Raw genomic sequence first — 19,215 nt, 5'->3', positions numbered from 1 at the left:
CCTGACTCTAGCGACATCGGCCACCTCTTAGATGAAGGGGCGAGGAGGCAAGGAGGGAACATTACCGGTGTTGGAACATTGTTAGAAGTGTGATGGAGAAAGGAATTTCCAGGTGCAGCTTTGGAGGTTTAAAGCAGCCACACGGAGCAGGAACTAACACAGAGGAGGAACAGAAAATTAATATCGTGGCTTCTCGTACCTCCAGTCCATTGATCATCTGCCAATTTATCCCCGGGGCCAAAAGTAATCAGTAACCTCTGGCCAGAGAGCAATTGCTGAGGCTTGCTCTTTGAGGCACAGAACTGAGAAGATGCAACCGCTGAGGGAGAATTTGGAGCGGAGAGAGAGGCATACCCAGCATCAAACTTCCTCTTTAATTGAGGAATAAATAGGATGAACTCATCCATAGCGTCTGTACACAAACCTGCCTTGGGACAGACAGGGACAGTAGACCCAATGCTCTTGGCCTCAGCTCCTACACTGAATGTGACTGCCCCCTGGAGATGAGGTTTACTAGGATGTGAGGAATAGCGTGTTGTTTCTGAAATCCATGTTGTGGATTTTATTCTTGTGAGCTATTAAGTTGATTGAAACCTAATTGTGCCATGTTGTTTGGAGGTGGAATCCAGGGATTAACTATGAACAGAAAATATTATCAGGATGGAGTCGTCATAATTCAATATTGATGATTTTGAAAGAAGAGGGAACATCTTCCCTGTCTCCTCCCACACCTGATGCTGACTCCTATCTTTTTTCCTCTCCCCCTCCCAAGTCCCACCCACCTACTACTCCCCGTGATTATTTTGTTCCCCCTTCTAAGAAGTGCTGAAGCATCCACACTTTGGTCTTCCTTTTTCTTGAGCTTCATGTGGTCTGTGAATTGCTTCTTGGGTATTCCGAGCTCATACCATGTGTGTTCTTTTGTGACTGGATTACCTCACTCAGGATGATATTTTCTAGTTCCATTCACTTGCCTAAGAATTTCATGAAGTCATTGTTTTTAATAGCGAAGTAGTACTCCATTGTGTAAATGTACCACATTTTCTGTATCCATTCCTCTGTTGAGGAACTTCTGGGTTCTTTCCAGCTTCTGGTAGTTATAAATAAGGCTGCTATGAACATAGTGGAGCATGTGTCCTTGTTATATGTTGGAGTATCTTTTGGGTGTAGTATGCACAGGAGTGGTATAGCTGGGTCCTCAGGTAGTACTATGTCCAATATTCTGAGGAACTGCCAGATTGATTTCCAGAGTGGTTGTACAGAGGGTCAGAAAATTGAACAGAGGTGTGTAGTAATGGGGCATGGAGAACTGGGAGTATCCAGCAGAAAGTCACAGATGTCAGGAGAGCCAGAGGATCCCAGAATCCCCATGGGGACGACATTAGCTGAGGGAAGAGAGAACCTGTAGAGACCATATCCAGAAGTTAGGCACAGCCCCCAGTGAGGGATGAGGCCACCCACCCTTCTCAAAATTTTAACCCAGAATTACTCATGTCTAAAGAAAATACAGGGGCAAAGAGTGGAGCAGGGACTCAAGGAAAGGCCATCCAGAGGCTTCCCCACCTGGAGATCTATCCCTCATGCAGACAGCAATCCCAGACACTATTGCTGATGCCAGAAGCGCTTGCTTACAGGAGCCTCATATGGACGGCTCATGAGAGGCACAGCCGGAACCTCACCGATCTGTATCTTGTCACCAACCATTGGACTGAGCAGGGAGTTCCCAATGGAGAAGTAAGGGGAAGGACTGAAGGAGCTGAAGGGCTTTGCAATCCCATAGGAAGGACAATATCAACCAACCAGAAGACCCTAGAGCTCCCAGGGACTAAACTACCAATCAAAGAGTACACATGGAGCAACCCAGGGCTCCAGCTACATATGTAGCAGAGGATGGCCTTGTCTGGCATCAAGTTACGTTAGACTTTCCAACCTTCAGAGCTAGAAAAAAAGATAGAATTCCTAGTGCGGATGTTTTTACTACAGAAGCATACACAGAAGACATGCTGGGCTTTGTGACATACAGGCCTAGATATTAAGGGTTACTTTCTCACTTAACATTATCTGGTTTAGAGGGTATGTACAATAGTTTCTACATCACAGGTTTCTATAAAGGTCACAGCTTTTCTTGCATAACTTGCTTCTATACTATCATCAATTCTGAAAACTTCTCACCCATTATGTCTTTCTCTAGCATCTGAATTTTCTTATGATACAGTAATAAGACATAAGCCAGACCCTGTAAGTTTAATATTTCCTAACCTCTACTCAGATTGAATTCTGAGTCATTTCTTCCACTGTATTTTCCAGTTGTGGATTGTCTCCTTAGCTGTGTTTGTTGTTTTAACTTCTACTAGCAAATTTCAAAAGTCCCATCTTTCCATTTTAAGTATTGTGTTTATTAAGATTTCTGTTGTCATGATGAAACACCAAGGCAAAAAGCAACTTGGGAAGTAAAGGGATTAGTTTAGCTTACAGCTTCCAGGCCATACTCCATTACCGAGGGAAGTCGGGACAGAACTCATGTCAAAAACCTAGAGGCAGAAATTCATGCTGAGGCCATGGAGAAGTGCTACCAGCGTGTTGTTCACCACTCGCTCTGCCGCCATTCTTACAGCATTCAGGACCACCAGCCCCGAGGTGACACTGCGCACAGAGGGCTGGGGCCACCCACATTTGTCATCAATCAAGAGCATGTTGCAGAGGCTTCCCCACAAACCAGTCTCCAGTGGTGGCATAATCTCCGTTGACTTTTCTTCTTCCCAAATGACTCTGGCTTGTGCCAAGTTGACACAGAACTCCCAGACCAACTGTGCTTGCAATTTTTAAATTTAAAATAAATTATGTCTGGTCAATTTTTGCAGCCCATATTCATTACTAGATGCCTTTCTTTAAAAAGAAGCTCTCTATATGGGGCATTCTTATTACATGCTAAATTCAGTAATTCTTCTATCTATAGTCCTTGCGAGTATGTGCTTCCTTTTGGAATGTGTGCTTTTTATTGGGCTTGGTGGTTTTATTTCCTGATGCATTTTAAACTTTTTCTTGTTCTTCTGAGGTTAGGCTTGATGAGACTTCTATGGGGGCTATTCTGAGTCCTAGACTGAGAGAGTCCTTCTCCAGAGAATGTCACCCACCAGCTGGCACAGCCAATCAGCTGGCAAAATAAATTCAGAGTACAGACCCAAATCAGGGTCAACATGGGTTCGAAATCCCTTTGGAGAAATAGGGTTTTTTTGACATGTTAGTTTGTTTTGTATTCTGTTTCGTGTTTTTTCTAAATCAAGGTAAATTTTCTGTAATAGGAAATTAACCACTTAAGAATACACTCAGTGGAATTTTGTAAGTCAGCCATATGGAAGTGTCACCACCATCTGAATACACTTCCAGGATCTCTTCCCAACTGTAAACGGAAACCCTTTGCAGAGTGGCAGAGGTTTTTTTCCCACTATCCACTCTCTCTAGTCCCTTCTGCACCTATCTACCCTAAAGCACCTTCTACACCTATAGAATTGCCTGTTCTGGATGTTGTCTATAAAATGAAATCACACAGCATTTACTGTTACAATCTAATTTCTGCTTCCAGGTAGGGTAGTAGAGATCAAACCCTTATATGTGTGAGGCAATTAATCTACACTGAGCCAGATCCTCATCTTTGTACTTTGCAACTATTGGAAAGAAGGCTGTCATAAACATTCAAGCACACGTTTTTGATAGAACTCACAGATGACTTAGGGTATCATTGTCATCTTCCCAATAGTATCTTCTAATTCAGAAACAAAATAGGTTTCTCTGAGGATTGATACCTTATGTACTTTTTCATTGGCATTTTTGTAGTGTAATGTTTGTTGTCTCTTTGCTTAAATGTCTTCCTAAGTATTTTGTTCTTTTTAATGTTTCGTATAAAAATAAAAGAGGGGGTGTCATTTTCTTTGTGTATTGCCCTTTGTTACTGTGTAGAGGGATCTTTGATTTGGACATATTGAGCCATGTCTTGCTATATTGCTTTATTATTTTGTTTACTGTTTAGTTTTGCTTTCACCCTACATCAAGCAGGGAAGTGTCTGCTTCCCTCCATGACAACCTTTGTATGTCAGCCACTGATTTTGTTCCCAAGCCTTTCATAGAGGAACATTTTGAAATTGTAGTTTTATGTGTGGGTTGGGGACACATTAGGAAGCCCACAGTTTATGTTCTCAAGCTACATGTGGTCTGTAGGTCTCAGACCTCCACTTCACACAGTTCTAGAATACACATGCATCTCTGACCACCCTCCTCGTCCTGGATTTACGCTTGGGCTTAATCAAGCTGACCCAGCAATGTAAGTGCGGGCATGTCTGCATGTGCTCGCATATTTTATTCGTCGTTTCAAATGTTTCTCAATCTGTAACAGGTTTTGCAGGATTTCGATGTCTATCCACAACAGGTAGTTGCACTTGTAAGTTGGTTTCGTGTGTGGAAGGGTGTGTGCATTAAAAAGAGTTCATGCATAGGAAAATCATAAGATAAGGCTTTTTTTTCCTATGAACATATTTTGACATAACAGGTGTCATATACATACACAGATGGGATGTGAAAGAAATGTACATTCATATAAATACAGGTAACATAATCAATATGTACATACAAGGTAACAATCAATAATGTACATACAGGTAACATAATCAATATGTACATACAAGGTAACAATCAATATGTACATACAAGGTAACAATCAATATGTACATACAAGGTAACATAATAATGTACATACAAGGTAACATAATCAATAATGTACATTCATGTACATACAAGTAAATAATCAATATGTACATACAAGGTAACATAATAATGTACATTCATGCACATACAGGTAACATAATCAATATGTACATTCAAGGTAACAATCAATAATGTACATTCATGTACACACAGGTAACATAATCAAGAAGTGTGGTGACAGATTCTGAACTGTTCTTGTAGGGATGCTCTGTAAAAAAGAAATCCTGCCCATGATGCAGAACCATATTGGTATCTCTCATATAGGGTCCTCGCTGGCATGACAACAATCAGGTGATAGGATCATGGGTTTTAGAAGGGAGCATTCTGCTTGGCTGTATGCCACTGCTGCCCTTTAATTGGTAGTAAAGCAAACCTTACTAGCAGTAACCTGGAACCGCTGTGCCCAGGTGGGGCCTTTGTTGTAAGAGTTGGCAGCACTTAAAGACCATGGAATTTAAATTCCAAGTAAAACCCCATAGTGACTAGTCATGGGTAAACTCGGCCTTAAGCCAACAGAATCGCAGGCCAAGAGAGAACAAATTTCATCACGAAGACTACCGAAGTAAGCTAAGTGGATAGAATCTCCAGAAAGTTTTTATGCAAGTTGACCATAGACACCATTTCTTTATTGATCCAGGCCAAGCATTGACCATCTGAAATGTCTGCTCGACCTTGTGATTTTGCTCTATAGAAAGGCTAAGGGTTGATTCATTATAGCGAAAATGCTTCTCATTCAGAACAGTCAGTGAGATTCTAGCACATTAAAAGGGCTAGAATGTCAAAAAATAAAAAACTAAGCCATGCTTGGACTTTCACACACGTGTGCCCACACTTGTACATGTGCATTGTATTGTATGCACGAGCACACACACAGACAGACAGACAGATGAACAGATAGACTGATAAATGAAATTAAATGAGAAGAAGTATGGAGAGGGTCCTGATCTTGGAAAGGATTGATCTAGCATGGGAAGGGAATATAAGGACAGAGAAAATGGAGGGAGGTGATTGGAGAAGGGATGGAGAAAAGAAGGTTTATGGGACATATGGAGAGGGGGGATCCAGGAAAGGGGAAATCACTTGGAATGTAAACAAAGAATATAGAAAATAAAAATATTAAAAAAAAAAGAGTAGGTGCTGGAGCAATGTTTTGGTGCTGAAGAGAACTGGTTGCTGTGGGTTTTAGGAACAACAATATGAACCAACCAGTACCCCCAGAGCTCCCAGGGACTAAACCACCAAACAAAAAGTACACATGGAGGGACCCATGGCTCCAGCCACATATATAGCAAAGGATGGCCTTGTCAGACATCATGAGAGGAGAGGCCCTTGGTCCTGTGAAGGCTCAATGCTCCAGTGTAGGAGATTAACAAGACAGGGAAGCAGGAGTGGGTGGGTTGGTGAGCAGGTAGAGGGCGGATGGTTTAGGGGGATTCCAGAAGGGAAATGAGGAAAGGGGATAACACTTGAAATGTACATAAAGAAAATATCTAACTTAAAAGGAAGAGAGAACTGGTTGCCTTTCCCGAGGGCCTCCACTCTATCCAGAGCACCCACGGGCTGGCACTCATTTTTCTCTGCCTCCAGGGCCAAGCATCCAGACTCTCTTCTGACCTGCATAGGCACCACATACACATAAGATACCTATGCAAGCTAAAGATCTGTACACAAAATAAAACACAAAAAAAATTCTAGACACCTTTTTTGTCTATGTGCTTTTTATGTAAAAATCTTACTGTTGGCCAAGAAATATATATATATTTATATATATTATTTATATATGTACATATATACATATATGTGTACATATACACATGTATATATATATATATATATATATATATATATATATATATTTAAACAGATCAACTAGATCACAATACTGGCATAAGTAACTTTATTCAAGATCTTATAAAATGCCTATAATATGAAATTATCCCATTTTTATGTAACCGATTTTAACCATGAATGAGCTTTGCCCACTTACTATGTCTTTGTCCTACAAACAAGAAATACCATTGTGTGGCATTTAGTTAGAGACAGTGGAGGCTTTCTTTTGCATGTTGGGATTGGTCTTACTATTAGTACAATTTGGGTCAGACTTACTGTACATGAATGTAATAGTTATTTCATTATATTATAAGCAGCTAATTGTATTGCCAGCGCTGATGAATTATTCATGGCATAATCACATCATTTGCTTGGCAATGATGTTTTATTTTGCATGCTAATTTGGACATAGTACATTTTTCACATTTTGATCTAGAGATGATCTCTGATAATGACCTGTTTGTGGATATAGGGACTTACAGTGACCTCATACTCCATTTTCTCTAAACATTGCTTCATAATGTGTATATTTTTCCAGTGTGCTATAGGTCAGTGAGAGTCAGGGCACTGCTAATAATTTCTCTTAAGTCCCTCTAATTATAACATATTAACCACGTTTCCAAAAGCATTTTTTTTTTCTCAACACAAAACATTGTGTTGCCCAGGATCTTACAACAGGCTTTTATCTTCTTCACTTAAACTTCCCAAACTCCTCACTCTCCTCAAGCCTGCTCAGTCTCCTGGAGTCTTTTCATTTAATTATGTTTTCCCTACCTGCACTCTAATCCACTCACCACAATAAATCTCCTCCAGGTAATCCCGCAGTTTTATGTATGGTGCAATGATTCACCATTGACCAGCGCCTAGCTGTCTTAATGGTCTCCCTGTCTTGTCCTTCTTACCTCAAATCTTTGCACAGCTGTCAGATTAATTCCTCTACAGCTGTTGATTAAAGCGCATGCTTTCCTATACAGAAGCAGGTCACGGCTTATTCCGCGCTGCCCACAAAATAGCTCTCACTCACGTTTAAAGCTTCCCTAAAGTATCTACTCTTTGAATGATTTTATTTCATTTGAATCCCGTGGAGCCTACTTAGTTCTCTGCAAATCCCTCAAGTTCATAACAAGTTCTGCACTTCCTCCTGCCTGGGATTTCCTGAGTTAACTAGTAGGTGTTAAGCACCCACCGTCACTCGGGTTAGGGACAAGTGAAACCTACTTCTCCCGATGGACGCCCTTAGCAGCACTTCCAGCCTTCAGCATATTATCAACCACATCCTTGTAGTATTTAATTTTACTTTCCTTAAAAGATTGCAACCGTTTGTCCTAAAGCCGGAACCATAATCTATAGACACACTATTTTTCTTTTTGATGGGACAAAAGAAAATTAACAATTCTTAAGTACAAACAACCATTTATCTTATTTGACTCATTACATCTGCCTATCGTGGCAGGTGTTGCTATGTCCGTAATACCAATGACACCACAACCAAATGACCAAGCTGGATTTCAGGCTGAATGTTGATATTCTGAGAAAATATATTTATCATAACAACATGATGGCCATTTTTATTATGTCAGAACATATATAACTATTTTACCTCACTTCTCTGAATTAAAAATATGTGTCAGTTTTTGAGAATGATCGGACAGCTGCAATATCTACCCTCTACCTGATTGGTGGGATGGATTTATTTCATCTAGATGGTACAGACATGAGGCACTTTCATTACTGGATGCTGAAATTATGGAATGCAAATGAGAGGATGAGAGCCTCATTCAGAGGAAAAATCCATTCTGTAGTGAAGAAAATTTATAGAATACATATATTCTCTACATATAAATTATATATATAATACACACACAGATACGTAAACTTTACACATACACACACATACACACATAGGGTGTGTGTGTGTATGTGTGTGTATGTGTGTGATGCAACTATCCCCCTTGTGGTATGCAAGCACACACACACACACACACACACACACACATATATATCACATGTATATACACATATCATATATACACATATCATATATACACATATATCACACACACACACACATATATATATACATACATACAGATGTTCCTGACAAATGTTAGAATGCAATTGCTACAATCATTATTTCTGCATACACAAAATTATTTCTATGTCTAACCATTATTCCCGTTTTCCAGGATTTCATTTTTACATAATTATTGTACATACACATTTCTACATTTTTATATATATAACTTGGTTTAAATGTTTCAGATTTTTAAAAAAACATGTTTTTTTTTCAACTCAAATTTCTTTGAAGAGATGCAGTAACCAAACTCAAAATTCCACAAAGGGAAATTAGAGACCATGTCTGTTTTGTCTCTAATGTGTGCACAGCAAATCCCAGAATGTCTCACACCTTGAGAATGTTCAGTGAATGCCTCTCAGTCACATTAATAAATATGTATGTGAGATTGCAAATTTAAGTAAAACCTGAGTGTTGTGAATTCCATCCACCAGTGAGGACAGAGATTCACCTGTTTACATTAGTGCCTTTATTTTATTTTATTTTATTTTGGAGCCACTTTATAGTTTAACTGACAGAAGTGATTTTCAGTTTTTCTACCTAATGTTTCTGACATCTGCAGGGGCTACTTCTTCATCTGGCTGCCATGACTAGTGAGCCAAGACTCTCCTGTCTTGAACCTTGGATCCACAGAGGAAATGTTCAAGAGTTAAAATACTGTTTCCATGGCCACTGCTGTCATGACCACAAGGAAACTCTCCCATGTAATGTGTTAGTGAAAGATGCCTGGGTGACCAAAGGTGCAAGGTCACTGGGGAGTAGGAAGGATGCCCTGTCTCTGTCAGGCTTGACTAATCCTCCCAGTGTCAATGCTGCCCAAGTGCCGATGGTTAGAGTAGTGACTATCTCACATCCTGAGTCACCTCTAGAAGCTGGAGGCCTGAGATCTTGTTAGTCCAGGGTCTATCACCATGGCAACTTACATGTGAGGGTCTATTTTCATCACCATCCTTTTTGCTTTTATGCCACATGGGAAATAGTAGCTTCCGATCATTCCTGCTGATACTGGTGCTACCTAAAATGTAAGACATTTCGTCTCCCTCTCTGGAGAATCTGCCATGCTTCGCTGTGATTCAAACACTGCTCCTTCTCTGGGATACTTGACCAGGGATCCTAGAGCAATTTTGGTTAGGTTTATAATATACCACCTTGTTTAATGGGTCATTTAATTTATCTGTCAATTAGGGCTATTTGCTTTTCTTTCCTTAGTTAGTAGCACAGTGCACACATACCTACTAACCTTTTCCCCCACTAGACACTCCTGATCGCTCTGGACTACTGGATTGGGAAAGACTTCTCTTTAGGCCAGTATTCTCCTGTCTCTCCTGCTCCTTCTGTGTTTGGCAATATGCTGTCCTACCTGCAGCACATCAGAATGGCTGAACTACTATGTGAGATGGATTGCGGCCGGACATTGTTGTTTATGTAAACAACTGCCCACTATGATCCCTAATATTAGTAAAAGACACATTACGGCCCATGTGTGTATGGCTTCTAACAGTTACATTGGAACTTCAACCTCATTGTCATAGTAGTAAGAAGTGGAATATTTAGGAGGCGACTAAACTAGAAGATCAACAGTCTCATGAAGTGGCTTCATGTTGTACTTTATTATCTACCTTTTCCTTCATGGGAGGAGCCAATGAGTATTTCTTTTGAGCTTTCCCCCTTCCACCATGTGAGAATATCACAAAGGAAAGACAGTCCCAAATGGAACAGGCTCTCCTCAACCAGTTAGCATGCTGGCTCTTTGGTTGCGAACTTCTTTTTTTGTTGCTGTTTGGTTGTTGGTTTGGTTTGTTTTTTGGTTTTTTGAGACAGAGTTTCCCAGTGTAGCCCTGGCTGTCCTGGAACTCACTCTGTAGACCAGGCTGGTCTCGAACTCAGAAATCTGCCTGCCTCTGCCTCCCAAGTGCTGGGATTACAGGTATGCATCACCACTGCCCGGCTTTTTTTTTTTTAAATTGGTTTATTTATTTATTTTATATATGTGAGTACACTGTAGCTGACCTCAGACACCCCCAGTAGAGGGCATTGGATCCTATTATAGATGGTTGCTGGGAATTGAACTCAGGACCTCTGGAAGTGCTCTTAACCACTGATCCATCTCTCCAGCCCCTGTTGTGAACTTCTTAACTTTTTCAGTGTCGAGGTAGTCAAGTCTTGTTCATGAACTTCTAAGGCTCAGATTTACAGGAGCACATATAAACTAAGACAAGTACCTATTTTAAAATGTTGGAGTTGTGATATCTTCAATCTCAACATGAAACAAAACTCACAAAACATTTGGGGATATTGAAATCCATGAATTAAGACTTAAAAAAGTATTGCAGGTGAGAGCATTAGCACCAGGGCATATAGTTCACTGTTAGCACTGGCTTCTGTATTGTGGGGACAAAGTACTGTTGCTGTAGATAGACTGATTCATTTTCTCTTTAAAATACTTTTAAAGTAATGCTTTTATATTTGAGTTTATATAATGTGAATTAAAAGAATGTTAGTTCAATATTAATTTATTAAACCTAGAATTTTTTACATAAGGCTATTAGTCGTATCTAGCATTCTTTTCTGCCAAATAAATGTTTATGCTGGTTTTATTTTTTTCATTTCTTCCTTTTCCTTTCTTTTCTTTTTTTGTTTTTCTTTCTCTAGTGGGTATGCATTACAACCATGTGACATGAGGGACATTCAGTGGAGAAAGTGGCCCCACCAGATTGGTCTATGTCAAGAATGTAGGAATGAACATTTTTCATCAATGATTGTAGGAGAGGGCCTGGCTCAGTATGTGTGTTGCCACCCTTAGACAGGTGGTCTTTCGTATAAGAAAGCAGCCTCAATGTGGGGGTGAGCTTAGTGGGGGAGGTTGGGAGGGTGGTAGTGCACACCTGTGGTCCCAGTACTTGGGAGGCAGAGGCAGGTAGAACTCTGGGTTAGAAGCCAGCCTGGTCTGCAGAGTGAGTTCCAGGACAAGTAGAGCTACACAGACAAACCATGTCTCAGTAAACCAAACCAACCCAAATCAACGACATCAAAAACAGGAAAGGACCACTCCCTCAAAACAAACAGACAAACAAACAAAAAACCAAAATGAGTGCTGGCTGACAAGCCATGAGGAACAAGCCACTGGGCAGGATTCATTCAGGGCCACTTCAATTCCTGCCTCCAGGTCCCTGCCCTGACTTCCTGCCCTGATTTCCTTCTGTTATGGACATTGATGTAGGAATGTAGGATGAGGTAAACCTTTTCTTCCCAAGTTGCTTTTGATCATGGCATTTTATTATTACCATAAAAAGTAAGACATTGTATGTTTAGGGGGTTTTTTGGGTGGGGTTTGTTTTTGTTTTTCTGCATTGGAAATTATTATTTTTACTTCCTCTTGGTCTATGTAAATGTGATGTTTTATTTATTTAACAATCATAGGGAACCTTAGCTAATTTAAACATTTTATCTTGGATCTAAGTAATGTTTGTAAAGTTGAGTAAAGTTTGGTGTTTAGCAAAGCCACCCTATCTAGTATCTAATTATACCCAATGGGCCATACACAAAAAGAAAATGTAGAGGTAGGAGAGGATCTTACAGGGAAGAGAGGTGCTAGTGGGAGCCAGACTGGTGATGGAGGAGGGTGAAGGAGTTTCAATGCAGCTTGAAAGAATTGAGAGATGGCTAAAAATCCTTTACATAAATGCATGAAACCATCAAACAATTTTAACAGTGGGAAAAATTAATTCCTAATAATTAGCAATGAAATCTCAAGCAGAAGGACACAAAAAATCTCTATACAAGTTTTTTACTAAATTGTTCCCCATTCTCCACAGAAGAACTATACTCAACAGAGTATTACATGAATGTTATCCTAAAAGTAATGAAGAAAAATTAGTAGCTATTATTTTCAAAGGAAACATCTAGGGATGCAAATGTTTTCTATTGTTTGATAATTAACCTGTTAGATGGAGACCAAAGGGGGGATCATTTTCTCCATAAATGGCTATGAGCTTTTAGTAACAAATAAAGAATATACTATATTTTGAGGATTGATGAATTATTTAAGACACCCTATAATATGTAGAAGAAAAGAAAAAGGCTTATACGCCAAAGTCCAGACTTTAATACAAGAAGCTAAGGTCAATTGTCAAATAATTTGATGACTAATCCAACTACACATCATAATGACATTTATAAGGTAGGTGTTGCTTAAGGCCTGATTCTTCATCTGTACTCCTTCAGTTCATCTTCATAAAGTGTGAGTTACCTTCTAACGTTTACTCTGATACTTGAGCTGATGCTTAGAACATTTAAGGGATTTCCCCAAGTCCTAAAATAGTGGGGTTGTGGGTAGAATTGTAATTTTAGATAAACTCTAGAGTGTGTACTTTTTAAAAGTCTTATGAGAATAAGTCGGAAATAACATCTATAGCAAAGAAAAAACCTAAATCATCCAATAATAATATAGAAGCTTCTAAAATGCATCGTCATTGGCATTATCATGGGGAAAAGGAGATGGGGGACCATGATGTTCTTGGCCCTTTCAGTGGCAGCTTGAAGAGAATTAAGAGATTAATGTTATTGGCCACAGCTTTAAAGCAGTAAAAATTATGCTTTAGGTAATCTCCGCCATGATTCAGAAACAAAATCATTTACTGGAAACTTTATAAATAGTTTCTTGCTAAAAAATTTAGGGAAGAGCATTAAAATTAAGGGAAGTTGATTTTTAGTTGCAGCTGCTACATTATATATATATATATATATATATATATATATATATATATATATATATATATATATATGTATGTATATATGAAACTATGTGTTAGTGTGGTTGTGATCACTTTTAAACAAAAATATATTGTGAGAAATGTGCTGTTGGGGAGTTCTGCCATTGTGTGTACATCACGGAGTGCCTCCACAAAACCTAAGGGCTCTGATACCATTCAGCAACATAATTTTAAAGCACCATTATCATATATTCAGTCTCTCATCCAAATATACCACTATCTCATGAAAATACACTATACACACATATGTTAGCATCAGTTAAGTTGGTACAGAATAGGGTGCTATTTCTATCGTAAGACATTTATTTCAAATTAATTTTCACACCACATAAACATGCCTTATTGTATAGAACATTGGACTAAGCCCAAGCAGGAGATGAAGCCAATTCAACTTAACTAAGCCGGTCTGGCCAGCATGTGGCTTAGGAGAAATGAAGGAAAGGGAGGCGAACAGAAGGCTTAATCGAAGTCACTGAACACCTAGGAAAATCAGAGCTATTTTCACTAAGTTTAGGTAATTAAAAATATAGAATGCACAATTAAACTTGAATTTCAGATAAATAAAGCACAATTTTTAAGTTAAATGTATCCACAATGTTACATTAGATATATCCACACTAAAACTTAGCCATTGCTTATATAAATTCAAAGTAATGGCTTGTTCTATATTTTATTGGGCAATCCTAAAGGAGGGCTCCCGTGGGAGAACTGTAACCTACATTGGATGGCAATGGCCACATGTCCTCCCTGAATAAACTGGCCAGTTCCTCCTGAGCTGAAGGCGATGATTAAAATTGAGGCCGCTTTTGCTCACTGCTTAGTACTGACAAGCTATTGATAGCCAGGCATTGCCAAATTCTCATTAGTTTCCAAAAGTCAGGAACTACATTTAGAAAAAAACCACTTGCTTACAGTGAGGTTTGTCTCTCCCATAACCTCAAGTACCGGGAACACAGCTGAACCAAGGAAGCAAGGTGGGGAAAGGCCTCTGAGAGCTCAAAATAGAAATCACATGCAAAAGCTCAGGTTCTTTTCTTAGAGAAGAGTCCCTTAGACCTGCACACAGGCTAATTTTTGCTCTTAGTAAGTCATCATCTGAATCCATTTCGTTGGGTGATATGGAACCCACAGAGACAGAAAGAAATTAGCAACTCGGCAGAATGGCTAGGCACAGGACAGATGAGCTACATGGAAGAAAATCTGAAACACAGCCCCCACTCACCCCACCCCACCCCACCCCAGGCCCTCCAAATACACACTTTACAAAGTAGTCTTCAGATAAGTGTTGAAGATCCTTACTTCACTTTAAGTGATATCAGTCCTTACTTATTTCTTTTTTAATGTGTGTGTGTGTGTGTGTGTGTGTGCATACATTCTCTCTTGAGTGCACACACACACCAGTGGAGCCAAGGTGTTACCCTCAGGGACCATTCACCTTGGTGTTTTGAGACAGGTTTTCTCACAGGGTTCTGGGGCTCACCACTTAGGCCATGGCCTGGCTAGTGAGGCCCAGAAATCTGCCTGTGTCTACCTCCCCAAGCATTAAGATTAAAAGCTTTGCTGTTTCTGCTGTTTTCTCCTACTGGATGATAAACTCAATGAGATCGAGATTAATGGATTTGAAGCCTTGAGCCACTAGGAAGTTTTGCAATATGTAGAAAGCTATTGCTGAGTGGATATTAGTTGAAAAGTTGATGGAAGTCAAAATGCAAAGAACCCCTACATGCAGCTGGGAAGAGAAATGTCCTACTCTCTATGACCCTGTCATGTCAGGCCAAGGGTGCACTTCAGTCTGCTTTGATCATTGTTATCAAAGTATATTCTGAATTTGTGAATCAAATTATCACCAAACTTGCATTCTATGCTTGGCAAAAGCACAGAAGAGAGTCATTCATCCCTTAAAAGTTACTTTTAGAATAACGGGTTTGCAATCGCCAGAGATAGAAGAAAAGGAAATTACCAACTAGCCAGAATGGCTCGGTGGAGTATGGATGAACCACATGAAAGGCAATCTGTAAAACTCACATACATGTACAGATGCACACATGGACACGTGCACATACACAGACAAGCAGACACAGAAAACAGAAGTTTGGAATTAAGTTGACTCAATATGTAGAGCATGATGACAGCTAAGTTTAGGGATAAGGATACAGAAAATCCCATTTAGAGTTGAGTTTCAGATGAATCTTTGCTATGAATTTGTCCTCAGTATTGTATTAGACAAAATCACCTTACATTGATCTCACATGAAATCCTCCATTTTCTCAGAGGCCAACTAAAGTGAAGATCTGGATAGTACACCAACCCTCACAGCTGAACAGATAAAAGCTGCCTGCAATGGTTGAGGAGGATCTTATCTGTGCGCTAGAAGAAACTACAGCCTCAACATGTAATGATTTATTTGGCTGTTATGATCCATATTCATCTTTACAAGTAAGTATAAAAGTGTGAAATAGCCAAACCATACTTTTTAATTTTTGAGTAACATATCAAATAAAGGATTTTATTTTGAACTTTCAGAAACACACACACACACACACACACACACATACACACACACACTAACACACACACACAAACAAACACACCAACACACACACCAACACACACACACAAACAAACACACCAACACACACACCAACACACACACAGAGACGCACACACACACACACACACACAGAGCATAGTTGATCATACTTGTTTGTCTCTATAATCTCCTCTGGTCCATATAAATAATTTATACAGAGACCCTGCTACAAGGAGATCATTGCTACAAGGAGGTCCAAGGACTGACCTAGAACTCCAGGTTTTTCTAATTAACATTTGCAAATAGAATCCAACTCTCTCTCTTTCTAATGAGCTGGAGTAATACTTATTTGTATTAGAACTATGGCTTTGGAAACAGAATGAATTACTGCCCAGCAGACATCGACATCAGGCCGAGTTGTCTGAGCAGAGCACTATGATTCAGCATCTATTATTTTCGTCCTGCAAATGAGGTTGAAACACATTTTAGAGACTTGGAAGGAATTCTTGAAGTGGGACAACAGTGTTGATTTCCCACCATTGTATTACCGGGAAGCAGCTTCCTAGCTTGCCCACAAATGCACTAGGGCCTGCCAGGACAGTCCCTTAACCCCAAGAGGCAGCTTTCCAAAACTAAACTGCACATTAAGGCTTTTTTTTTTCACTACAGTCAAGTATTGGAGCAGATGAGCCATGGGCTAAATTCATCTAGAGATGGCTTTCTGTGTTAGCCAATGAATTTAGTTCCCTTTCAACGTGTATATCGTTAAATTGGTGGTAAAGCTACCCAAGTTATCCCTTAGTTCTTTTCCCTGCCTACCTCCTGGAGTTAACACAGGGCTAAGGATAGACATGAAATAGAATGAAATAGACTCAGTCCAATGCAAGCAATAGGGAAAGAAGTGGAAAGGTAGCAGATAAAGTATTCATTCCTCGATAATTTAAATACGTGGGCACGATTTCTGCAAATAATGCAAAGCATCCTATGAGCAGCAAGCCTACTGTGTTTGGATATAAGGCATAGAAAAAAATTAAGGCAAATAACTTCACAGAAGATTGGAATAGGGTTTTAATTTTTCAATTAAATATATTTCATTAATCCTTCGAGAATCTCTTACGTTCATATACTATATTTTGATCACATTCACCATGATTCCTCCCTTCTAACCTCTCTTACTCCCATTTCCCTCAGCCCTCCAGTTTTTTTGTGTTCTCTTCTCCTTTTCTCACTTTAGTGGGGTTTAATGGACCAGTATATTCATGGGTGTGGTGTGGGACCATCCAATGAAGCATGTTTAACGTCCCAAAGGCCACACCCCTAAGTAAAACTGACTGTAATTCCTCTAGAAGCCATCAACTCTTAATAATGAGTCATCTGTGTGTAAGGGCTCGTGGTATCTTCGTCAATTCACACCAGAATTGATTTTGTGCAGGTCTTGTATGGGCAATCATGGCTCCTATGAGTTCATGAGGGTAGTGGTCCTGTCATATCTAGAAGATGCTGTTCTGTTCCAATACTGTGAGCCTTCTGCCTCTTACAATCTTTGACCCTGCCTCTCTCAGGGTCCCTGAGAGTGTGATAGATGTCACATTTGTAGAAGAGCTCTCCACAGACACTCTGACAAGTTATGAACTTCTGAGTTCACTGTTACCTACTGTACAAAGAGATTTCTCAGCTGATATCTGATAGCTGCACTAACTTATGAATACAGAGATAAAAAAATTCAGATGGCAGTTTGATACTATGTCCATTAGCAAACGTTTTATCCCAATGGAGTGTAAACTTTGGAATCATGGGCTCCTGGCCAGATTTACTAGGTGTATGTTTCCTTCAGGAGACTGAGACTTAAATACAATCAGAAAATGGTTGGTTATCTCCAGCTCAACCACACCACTATTGCAATTATGGTTATTTTATTTTATTTTATTATTTTTTTTGAGACAGGGTTTCTCTGTATAGCCCTGGCATCCTGGAACTCACTCTATAGTCCAGGCTATCCTCAAACTCAGAAATCCACCTGCCTCTGCCTCCCAAATGCGGGCATTAAAGGCGTGCACCACCACTGCCCAGCAACCAGATTCCCTTGAATTGGAGTTACAGATATTTGTTAGTCCTTTTTTGACTGTTATAATTAAATCCAGGTTCTCTGCATGACCTCTGCCCTTACCTGCTGAGCCAGCTCTCCAATGCCAGTGAGGAATTTTTAAAGTGTCCATGCCAGAGTCAAGTTGTTAGGGCAAAGAGTACATTTTATAAAATACCATTACTTCAAATATACTGCTTAAAGATAACCATCAGCTTCTCACCCCAAGAGAGTCATATTCTAATGAGAGTGTTAATATAACATTTATCATGTTCAAGAAATTGCACCAAGCTCTACAGAACTCTGACAGCCCATGTTTGAGGCAATCACTACCAACAAATCCATTTATTTTTGTTTGTTTGTTTTGTTTTGATTTAATTTTCATCAGTTCCAAAGGTAAAGTAACCCTTGTAGTTGTTTGATGGACAATCTGAAACAGGAAGCCCAAAAGATATTTGCTGAGCCAGCGAGTCTTGGGTTTAGTAGGCTTTGCAAGCAGATTCAGGTTTCTGGTGTTCTTAACAATGAAGAAAAGGAAAGCAGAACACTTCAGGAGTTCTCACATCATGGGATCATGTATGTCTTAGTGCACTCTGTTCCCTACTGTGATCGTCCCCCTCTGGATGAGAAGACAGCCTTGGAGCAAATGTCATAGCTAACGCCACCTTCCTGACATCGACCTTCTACGTGTATTTCAATTCTGGCTTTGGCTTTAGGGTTCTTGTCTATATAAGGCTTATCCCTCTCAGCCAGTTCAGGCTGGCTGGACACTATGTCCAGTAGAGGGCTCCCCAGGAGACTGAGTTGGCCCGATGGTCTTTTTGGCTCCCTCTGTTGGCAGAGACAAACAGCCAGACAGGTCCACTCTGTTCTTCTCAGCTATTCCAGAACTGAGTCCCTGAAGACTTCTTTATCCTTCTCTCTCTCTCTCTCTTTTTTTAAATCAGACAACTTCAGTGGATTACTAGTTTCCTAGGACTCTTATAACAAAAGACTGAAAACTGGTATCTGCCGATGATAGAACACCATCCTTTTATGGTTCCGAGGCCAACGTGTGAATCAGAGTGCTGACAGCAAAGTGCTCCAGATACAGACTCTCATGGAGAATCTTTCCTTGTGCTGCTCAACTCTTGGTAGTTCTCCATGTTCCTTGGCTTGTGACTTCATA

General features: G+C 39.8%; 1 long non-coding RNA gene across 1 annotated transcript in view; it reads left to right on the top strand.

The window, feature by feature from the left end:
- Nucleotides 1-19,215, top strand: part of LOC127666147 (uncharacterized) — a 31,686-nt gene that overhangs the window by 1,119 nt on the left and 11,352 nt on the right. The window contains exon 2 of the long non-coding RNA XR_007973549.1: nucleotides 15,706-15,870. This is a non-coding gene — a long non-coding RNA (uncharacterized LOC127666147). The remainder of the gene's footprint in view (nucleotides 1-15,705; nucleotides 15,871-19,215) is intronic.

Source organism: Apodemus sylvaticus, chromosome 15 (genome assembly GCF_947179515.1).
Source record: "Apodemus sylvaticus chromosome 15, mApoSyl1.1, whole genome shotgun sequence".
Lineage (NCBI taxonomy): Eukaryota > Metazoa > Chordata > Mammalia > Rodentia > Muridae > Apodemus > Apodemus sylvaticus.
This window is presented reverse-complemented; position numbering and strand designations above follow the sequence as displayed.